Raw genomic sequence first — 9,759 nt, forward strand, 5'->3', positions numbered from 1 at the left:
ATATGTAATACCTTAATCAATAAAGAAAAGAAAAGAAAGATTGACTCCCAGGTCCAAGGTTGACTCCCAGTCCCAGGGGTACACAACTCCCAGCCAGGTCACAATGTCCTTTCTTTAACCAACACAAGGCAATCATGGTTAACAGCACATGATTAATATTTCCCATCACCATACTTAGTCCCCAATATTCTATTCTTGCCCCTAACATTCCCCACTGCTATTTCTATCATCTCACATCTATGAGGTTAGTTTTAGATGAAAAGTCTTGTCCTGCTGGACTGCATCTGCTTCTGCCTTGAAAGCACTCCCAGGGATGGAGTACACCAATGCAGGATCTTGGATATGCTTTCTATCAACTGAGAATTGTCAGAAAGATTAAAACAGCACATTCCTTTAAATTCCTCACAACCATGGTTATGCTGCAACAATAAATAATCTATTGCTGCCCGAGTCTCTAGCACTGCCTCCCTGGCCTGGCTCAGCTCTTGATTTATCCTGTCTGGCCCTGGAGGTGGCAGTCAGGGCTTTTACCTGCTACAAGCAGCCAGGTCACTTCTACATTAGGGGAGCCTACCATTACCAGCATAACAAAATGGTCACAGCAATATAGTCAGCAGGGCTTCCCAGGTGGAGATCATCACTGGAGTCTGGTGCCACGGCCGTGAGGTCTCTTTTGGTTCAGACCCTGTGATGTTTCTAAGGCATAAAGACGGTCAGTCATATTAAGGAACAGGCACCCCCGCCCCCCCCAATGCTGTTTCCCCACATATCAGAAACCAACCAGCCAGCAGCTTAGTATGCCCATTACTATAAGGGAAGGTGAACTTAACAGAACAATTCATATTGTAGTTATTAGATACTGAAAGACAATAACTAGAACACGCAGTGAAAGTCAGACATTCACCACAGGAAGCTACTGCAGCAACCTTTAGAGAAAGCATCTTTTGCTCTTCCTGCATCCTTTTCCCGGACAGTGGGAAGAGGCAGGTGGGATATTTGGCTTGGGCATTCCAGCAGCTTCAGTTTAAAATTATCTTTTTACTTCACATGGAGGTGGCCAGCTGCCCTGCTGCTCCCGGGCCTACACAGGATTTTAGGATATTAATTCCCCTTTGTTCCCAGGACCGCAGCAGCTCCTGGACCTCCAGGAGGAGATTTGGAGTGTTTGAAAAGACTCACTTTTACAAATTTTCCTTTAATTACCTTAGCCTTGTTTACATCTTAATTACCCAGAAGCCTAGGCAAGATGCCCCTCCCTAATAAGGGAGCAGGGGACCCAGCTCTACAAGAAAGGGGTGATTAAGTGAGATTCCCAAGGCTGCAGGGGGCGGGGGTGGAGTGAAGTGGTAGCATTGAGGGCGAATATTCACCCCAGTGATCAAACAGGTTTGGAAGAAAGAGGCCCTGGTGAGTGAGTCAGAGTGGAGGAAGAAGTCCCAGTGTCTAATAAAAATGCAGTGGCTTACTTGCCACATCAAGTCAAGGGTTGCCCTTGGCTCCGTCCCTTCAGTGATAATGTTTTTAGTGGGAGTCAACTGGAGCATAGGTCCCCTTCCGTTCAAAGCCATTGTGTAGGTCGGTTCTGGTCCAGGGACCCTCTGGTCCCCAGGACAGTCCCTCTTCCAGCGGCTGAACTTGTGCCAGAGGGGGCATGGTTACTGAGGAAGCCCCTTCCCAGGGCACCGCCTTTTCCAGTGTCCTTCTTGTCCGTAGGAATAGCATTGCCCCTTTGATTGTAGGCAGAGCTGGGTGACTCTGAGGTGACCTAAGGCTTAACACTGTGGCTAATCAATGAGCTTTTCATTTTCCTTGAGTGGCTTTTTGCTCTTCCTCATCCCCCTCTCAGTTGTTAAAAACACTGCAAGTTATTTTTTACCAGCTGTTCAGTGGGTGTCTGGGGTTCCAAGGCTAGTTTTTGGTAATTTTTTCCTGACGTCTGGGGGTGCCTTCTGGGTGAACTGCATCCCTGAAGTGCTTAGCCTTCAACAGACTTGGGGCATTTTTTGTGTGTATTTTTGTAAAGTCTGTTAATTGCCCCTGAAAAAGAGCGGGGTTTTCGTCCTTTTTTGAGTAACCTTTCAAAATTTTGTCATAATTAATAGGCTTAGTGGAACATTTTTAAAATTCCTTCTATGATACAAGTAACCATATGGGTCTGAAGGTCCCTTTATTCTTGTCCTTCATTTGTTCCCATTTGACACACCCAGTTCGGGTCCTGATGTGGTCGGTATATGTGACGTTGAGCGTGATGACCAGCTAATTCACTAGCATAAACCCTTGCAGCTTCTATTATGTGTTATTATTATTTTTTTAAATACGTTTTTATTGATGTCAGACAGAGGAAGGGAGAGAGAAATAGAAACATCAGTGATGAAAGAGGTTCATCAATCGGCTGTCTCCTGCATGCTCCTCCCCCCACTGGGGATCAAGCCCACAACCTGGGGAATGTGCCTTGACCAGGAATCAAACCATGACCTCCTGGTTCAGGGGTTGATGCTCAACCACTGAGCCACGCTGGCTGGGCTATGTGTTGCTTTTCATCCACAGTACAGTAGTGGGAGAGAACAATTTGTAAATTATTTCAAGTGAATTCATAAGTCAATGCCAAATGATTAAACCCCTCTGTGATTCGCTAGGGTTTTTGGGAAACAGACCGAGTTTTTCTTTGCAAAGTTCCAGGTCAGACATAAAAATGGAACATGTACCTGAACAACTCTTTCACCAGGCTCCCCATTTGCTAATTCCATCAGAGGCAACTGTTAGGGTTTGGGGGAAATGAGTTCTGCTCCGGGTAGTGGCAGTTCTGAAAACGATGGTCTGCAGTTTGCAGTGAAGGAGGCCTTACTCAGCGGCAGCTGCTCTTTGGGAGGAGGAGGAGTGAGCTGAGACGCAGGCTGCTCTGCCTCTGGCTTTTGTTTGCTTCTCTGGAGACAGAGGCCGGAGTCTTGCTGGGGCTGTGAGGAAGGTGTCCTTGTGGCAACACACATTCTACAAGTTTTCCTTAAGTCCCTATCTTGGTAAAGGGCTATAAACATTTGAATCTAAGGGTTTTCATTCCATTTGACTAATTTATGCAAAACAAATCTAATTGGAGAATAGTGTTATTTAGAGATCCATTTACAGGCCACAGTTTCCTGTCCCTGAGTTTGTATTGGGGACAAGCTGTATTACAAAAGAAAATTAATCTTTTTCTTTTTAAGGTCTGAGGGTCAACATTTCCCCTTTCTTTAGGATGCTTCCCAGAGGTGAATCTTGTGGTATTGAAATTTTGGTTTCCCATCTGGAAGAGAGTAGAGGAGATCATGGGAGAGGATGAATGTCTCTGTCCCACCTCCTATGTTGTTTCTACTGTCTGCAGAAGGCGTCCTTTCTCGGGCACAGGCTTCCAGGATTAAGTAGTCTTACTGTGTAGCCCAAATTTCTGTCTCAGTTACCTATGGATGTGCTTATCCCATGCCCTGAGGGTGGCCTTACCAATGACCAGGATGTCCCACTCAGACAGGGGACTCAACTTCATGCCAGTCTCCTGAGTCTTCCCTGCGTACATCTCTATTTTCATTTGACTTAAAACCTCCTTTACCTCTGATCCCTCCTCCCCTGTACAAGTACCTTCTATCTAGGCAACAATGCCACCAGTTACTGACTTATTTTTCCTGCCAAAGATGCTGCTGGAAAAAGAACTGCAGTATTTCTAATTCTCCCAGCCACTGTAAAGATGACACCCTTCTAGGTTCTTGCAATATTCTCATTCCCTAAAAAAAGTTTGCTATCCAATACATTAGTCCTCTGAGCATCTGAAAACCTGCATTCCTACCTACTCTGCCCCCCGCCCCCGTATCATGAGTCCTGGGGGGCCATGCATAACAGATGCCTGAGTAGAGCAGGTAACTCTTCCTTTGTCCATATCTAAGCAGCTAATTTAGTGACAGACCCTAAAGCTTGGTAAGGTTCAGTAGGACAAAGCCAACATTTCCTGCTGTGCCTGTCAACCTTCTCATGATATTTAACAAATTGTTTTGGGTCCCAAAGTTAGGTACCAGAGCCTAGAGTATGTGTATGAAGAAGGTCCCTTATCCCATTTATTCCACAACTGGCACACAGAAACAGTGCCCTGATTAATGGGATGCAGTAAAGAGCCCTGATCAGTCTGGCAAATAACCTTAAAATCTTCAATTTATTTAACCAGGGCATCTTGCTTGGTTACATAACAATAATCGTTGTCTGTTAGTAGCTTCTGGTCAGTGTCTTTCCTTATAATCCTATATAATAAAAGCCTATTATGCTAAGTATCCGATTGTCCGGTCGGCCATTCAACCAATCAAAGCGTAATATGTTAATGATATGCTAAGGCTACTCAACTGCTCACTATGATGTGCACTGACCACCAGGGGGCAGACGCTCCAACCAGTAGGTTAGCTTGCTGCTGGGGTCCGGCTGATCAGGACTGAGCGAGATGGGCCGGACATGCCCTGGAGCCCTCCCGCAGTCCCTCCCCAGCTGACCAACCTCCCGCATCCCTCCCTAGCCCTGATCGTGCACCAGTGGGGTCCCTTGGCCTGGCCTGCGCCCTCTCACAATCCAGGACCCCTAGGGAGATGTCGGAGAGCTGATTCGGCAGAACGACCAGTCACTATGACACACACTGACCAACAGGGGGCAGATGCTCGATGCAGGAGCTGCCCCCTGGTGGTCAGTGCACTCCCACAGGGGGAGCGCCACTCAGCCAGAAGCCGGGCTCATGGCTGATGAGCGCAGCAGTGGTGGTGAGAGCCTCTCCTGCCTCCTCAGCAGCGCTAAGGATGTCCAACTGCTCCCAGACTGTGAGAGGGCACAGGCTAGGCTAAGGGACACCCTTCTGAGTGCATGAATTTCATACACTGGGCCCCTAGTGTTCATATAAAAAAGCAAGGGAAGAGAACTCCTCCCTCAACCTAGGCCCTAGGTTCTAGGGCAATATCTTACAAACTTGTGGGGCCCCCAATTAGAGCTAAAATGTTTGGTCTACACACACAGCAAGTTCCTCTCTTACAAGCCCTACAGAGAGAGTCAAATACAGGCAGAGCTGCCAGAAACCATACGGGGCACAGCAATGCAGCAGGTTGACAACTGACTGATGATTTAAACTCCTTTTTCTCCAGGCCTTGCTCCAGAGGCAGACAATCTAGGATTTCATGGAATGGGTCCAAATGCTTGTGAGAAGGGCTTCCAGGGTCCATTACCCTCTCGAACCCCCTGCCCATCTCATTCCCTCTTACCTGTCTCAGTTTCTTTCCCAGCCGTCTAAAGCCACTAGAAGGGCTCAACTGGAAGAGCTCAGAGCACTGAGTGACCAACCTTACGTGCATGTCCCCAGATGAGCCAGTCAGTTAATTACAAGTGAAGTCCCTATGAGGCCCCTGTACATCTTAGGGTTCAACCCCAGATACCTCCACAATGCCCTTACTTGTGTGAGGACATCCGAGACTAGAACTGGAGGGAGGACTTGCTTCTTTTTTTTTTTTTTTTTTTTCTGTTGGAGTACAGCGAGCCCAAGCACTCATTTGTTTTTGTTTTTTAATATATTTTATTGATTTTTACAGAGAGGAAGGGAGAGGGACAGAGAGTTAGAAACATCAATGAGGGAGAAACATCGATCAGCTGCCTCCTGAATGCCCGTATTGGGGATGTGCCTGCAACCAAGGTAAGTGCCCTTGACCAGAATCAAACCCGGAACTCTTGTTCAGTCCACGGGCTGACGCTCTATCCACTGAGCCAAACAGGTTAGGGCATGGTTTTACTGTCAGTTTCCTGCCCCTGGCATAGGCCCAGCATGTCTTGCTAATTTTTATTAGGCTGCAACCCCCTAAACCCTGATGGCAAAACAGAAAAGGGAACCCCTGAAGGGAATGCATGCCCTGCAATCTGCTGGCAGGAATCAAAGACACCCGGGCAGTGACCTGAGTCATGGGAAGGGTTAATTGGTAGTGAACAGATCCCAGTCGTAAGCTGCATCATGACACCAGGAAAAATGTTAGCAGACAGCCCCTTGAGTGTGTGTGTGTGGGGGGGAGGCTGTCCCCTCCTTGGCTCTTGTCAATATCATAAGAAATATTCCAGACAAATGACAGACAGCAGTGTTGTAGCAAGCAAGCAAATTTATTAAGGAAGCAAGGTGCCCTGGCCGGGGAGCTCAGTTGGTTAGAGCATCATCTGGATACCCCAAGGTTGTGGATTCAATTCCCAGTCAGGGCACATACAAGAATCAATCAATGAATACATAAATAAATGGAAAAACAAATCCATGTTTCTCTCTCTCTTCCTCTCTAAAATCAATTTTAAAAATAAATAAATAATTTAAAAAAGGAAGCAAGGCTAGCAAATTTATTAAAAATACACTTGGTGCCTGGACAGCATGGCTCACTAGTTGAGCACTGACCTACGAACCAGGAGGTCACGGTTCAATTCCTGGTCAGGGCACATGCCTGGGTTGAAGGCTCAATCCCCAGTGTGGGGCATGCAGGAGGTAGCTGATCAATGAGTCTCTCATCATTGATGTTTCTATCTCTCTCTCTCTCCCTTCCCCTCTGAAATCAATAAAAATATATTTTTTAAAAATACACTTGACATATAGGGGTTTATACTTTTCTGTCTATAAGTTTAAAGTTTCCTCTGCCAGATATCTCAGGCAACAGCTGGTTTGTTCAGTGGTTAGAGCATCAGCCCGAGGACTGAAGGGTCTCGGGTTTGATTCTGATCAAGGGCATGTACATTGGTTGCAGGCTCGATCCCCGGCCCCGGTCCAGGTGTATGCAGAGGCAACTCATTGATGTGTCTCTCTCACATCCATGTTTCTCTCTGTCTCACCCCATCCCTTCCACTCTCTGTAAAAATCTCAATGGAAAAAAAATATCCTCAGGTGAGGATTAACAAAAAATACACAAACAAACAAACAAAAACTCCCCCCTTCTTCCTCCACCCTTTCCTGTACCAGTATTGCCTGGTTAGGGAGCAGAGGTAGAAACCATTTGCTCTCAAGTGTCCTTGTTTGGGGAGGATAAGGATTGTGTCTCATAGCTGCCTGCAAGCTGCCCAAACTGGTTGGCCTTGTTTCATTTTCTTGTCTCAGTTTCCCCTTCCACTTGCCCAGGAATTGTCCTAGCTTCTTGCTATCCTTCACAATGCCGCCTCCGTTCCCCTCCTGCCTTTTCTTTCGCTGTGCTGTGAAGCTGTCAGTGCTACCATCACAATATCTTTGAATCTGTAACTTCCCCAGCCTTTGCTGGAAAAAATGATCTCATTGGGATTATTGCAGCAGCTCCCCTAACAGGCCTCCCTACTTCCTACATCTCCCCACTCCAAGTGTCCCCTGACACTACTGTCAAGTTATTCTTACACACACAGATAACCCCACGGCTGAAGGGCCTGCAAAATTCCCTATTGCTCACTCAATTACTTACAAACCTTTAATCGGGCCTTTAACCCTTCCCATAATTTAAAATCATCCATCTTTTCTCTTCAACCTAATCTTTAATCAAACTGAATTACTCATCATTCCACCTCCAGGTCTTTACCCAGCTGTCCTTGAATCTTAGGCCTCCTTCTCCAATCTCTACCTGCTATAAACCAAATCATTTGCTGCTTGACATGTGTTTCAGATCACGTGTAAGCCGTTACTCAGGTGTTTACTTCACATCTGCTTCTCCACTTGGCCAAAATTTACCTATTCTTCAAGGCTCAAATCAATGCACCCCTCACTTCAGCAAGACAGAATCTCTCTCCCCTACAGGTTGGACTACAGCAGTGGGTTTCTAACCAGAGCTGCGGCACTCCTTGGAGCAATGCTTCTCAGCCCTGGCTACACATTAGAGTCATCTGGGGAGCATTTAAAAATCCCAAAGCGCCGCCCCCACACCCTTCACGCAACGCACGTTCACGGGGAACCTGGCGCTAAACCATTCGTAGACGACCTGCTTCTGGGTCGGTTTTGTTCCTAGCAGAGCAGCTCCCTCGCTGCGATCTATTGAAAGTCAGCCCTCCATACAAAGGTTTGTAAAAAAAAAAAAAAAAAAAGATTAAAAAAACCCACAAATAAATAAAAATAAAAATCCCAAAGCCCTGGTTGCATCTAGACCAATTAAATCCAAATCTCTGTGGGTGGTACTCAGGCGTCAATATTTTTTCAGACATCCTCAGGTGATTTCCATGGCCAGTCAAGGCTGGGAATCACCTCAGGGACCACCCACGGGGAGGGGAGAGGTCAAAAGGTGTGCAGCTTCAACCAGAGTAACCTTCTCTAGGAGAAAGGTGCCAGGTCTAACACTTGGCCATTACTGATGTATCTGCAGTTTCCCCCTCTCCCCATCTGAGAGCTTGATGTGCTCACCTTACCTTGTGACTGCAGGAGCCACATCTGGTTTATCACTGGTTTTCAGATTCTTTTTTTTATTGTTTAAAATATTACATATATTAGTACATATATCTCTTTTTTTTTTCCCCATTGACCTTCCCCCAGCCTCCCCTATCCCCTGTCGCATGCCCTCATCCCATCCCCCCAGTGTCTTGTGTCCATTGGTGTGCTTATATGCATGCATACAAGTCCTTTGGTTGATCTATTTCCCTCCCTCCCCAACACTCCCCAGGCTTCCTGCTGTAATTTGACAGTCTGTTCAGTGCTTTACTGCCTCTGTATCTATCTTTTTATTCATCAGGTTATAATGTTCTTTATTTTCCATAATTGAGTGAGATCATGTGGTATTTTTCTTTCATTACCTGGCTTATTTCACTTAGCATAATGTTCTCCAGGTCCATCCATGCTGCTGCAAATGATAAGAATGCCTTCTTTTTTATAACAGCGTAGTATTCCATTGTGTAGATGTACTATAGTTTTCTAATCCACTCATCTGCTGATGGGCATTTAGGCTGTTTCCAAATCTTAGCTATGGTGAATTGTGCTGCTATGAACATAGGGGTGCATATATCCTTTCTGATTGGTGTTTCTAGTTTCTTGGGATATAATCCTAGAAGTGGGATTACTGGGTCAAATGGGAGCTCCATTTTTAGTTTTTTGAGGAAACTCCATACTGTTCTCCACAGTGGCTGTACCAGTCTGCATTCCCACCAGCAGTGCACAAGGGTTCCTTTTTCTCCGCATCCTCGCCAGCACTTGTCATTTGTTGATTTGTTGATGGTTGCCATTCTGACAGGTGTGAGATGGTACCGCATTGTCGTTTTGATTTGCATCTCTCGGATAATTAGTGACTATGAGCATGTTTTCATATGTCTCTTGGCCTTCCTTCTGTCTTCTTTCGAAAAGATTCTATTTAGGTCCGTTGCCCATTTTTTTATTGGATCATTTATCTTCCTTTTATTAAGTTGTATAAGTTGCCTGTAGATGTTGGAGATTAAACCTTTGTCAGTGATAACATTTGCAGATATGGACTCCCATACAGTGGGCTTTCTTGTTGTTTTGTTGATGGTTTCTTTTGCTGTGCAAAAGCTTTTGATTTTGATGTAGTCCCATTTGTTTATTTTCTCTTTGGCTTCCATTGCCCTAGGGGCAGTATCAGTGAAGAAGTTCTTTCGGCATATGTCTGAGATTTTGCTGCCTGTGGATTCCTCTAGTATTTTATGGTTTCCAATCTTATGTTTAAGTCCTGTATCCATTTTGAGTTAATTTTTGTGTATGGTGTAAGTTGGTGGTCTAGTTTCATTTTTTTGCATGTATCTGTCCAATTTTCCCAACACCATTTATTGAAGAGACTGTCTTGACTCCATTGTATG

Source organism: Plecotus auritus (genome assembly GCF_963455305.1).
Source record: "Plecotus auritus genome assembly, chromosome: 4".
In the NCBI taxonomy this organism is placed as follows: Eukaryota; Metazoa; Chordata; class Mammalia; order Chiroptera; family Vespertilionidae; genus Plecotus; species Plecotus auritus.